Here is an 803-nt window from a genome sequence, read left to right as displayed (position 1 = left end):
TCAAATGCAAGTGGTTATGGCAACTGGATGCGACGGAATACCTAGCTGGTTGGGTTGCCAAAAAGTACAAGCTCTAATTTCCAGAACTTGGTTCAACCACAACAATTGTGAATTCCATCCCAAAAACACATGGGCATGATTACTCGGTACCATCATGGATAAATCGTTTGTCCTATGGTGGTTTAATAATACCTAGTGATGATTTCAAAATTAAAATGTATAGGGTTGAAAAGCTTTATAGAAAGATTACAAAGCAACAAATTCCTAAAGGGCCAAGAGTTGTCAAGAATCTGACAAAAAAATTTTTATCTCGGATTGAAATTGCAGAAAAATATAATCCTGTTGTGCAGACTTATATTAAACAAAAAGTACTCATCCAGATGAAATATTTGAATGAGCATTCCAGCAAGTTATTAAAAAAAAGGAAAGCCAAATCTCAACTCCACAAGCTCCAAAAACTAAAAAGACTGATGACTTAATTGTGGCAATATTATTATGTATTTTATATTTTTGTATAATCGTGTATAATATACTAGGTATACAATATACTTATTATTTGTATAGTTTATTTTATTTCAGTTCCTACAATCTACAAAAAAAAAATATACAAACAATTTTAAATTACTTGAACTATATTTTAGTAGTATAATTTCTTGATACTATTCATAATGAAAAAAAATCATTCATAAGAATGGTGTAAGGTCGTATAGCTTTAACAATTTTAGGTAACAATAAAATATTGTTTTAAAAAAATTATATTTTTTAATGCATTTAGGAACTACAATGATTAACTACAACTTTTG

This window comes from Acyrthosiphon pisum, unplaced genomic scaffold (genome assembly GCF_005508785.2).
Source record: "Acyrthosiphon pisum isolate AL4f unplaced genomic scaffold, pea_aphid_22Mar2018_4r6ur Scaffold_20721;HRSCAF=21931, whole genome shotgun sequence".
In the NCBI taxonomy this organism is placed as follows: domain Eukaryota; kingdom Metazoa; phylum Arthropoda; class Insecta; order Hemiptera; family Aphididae; genus Acyrthosiphon; species Acyrthosiphon pisum.
Note: the sequence above shows the minus strand (reverse complement) of the source record.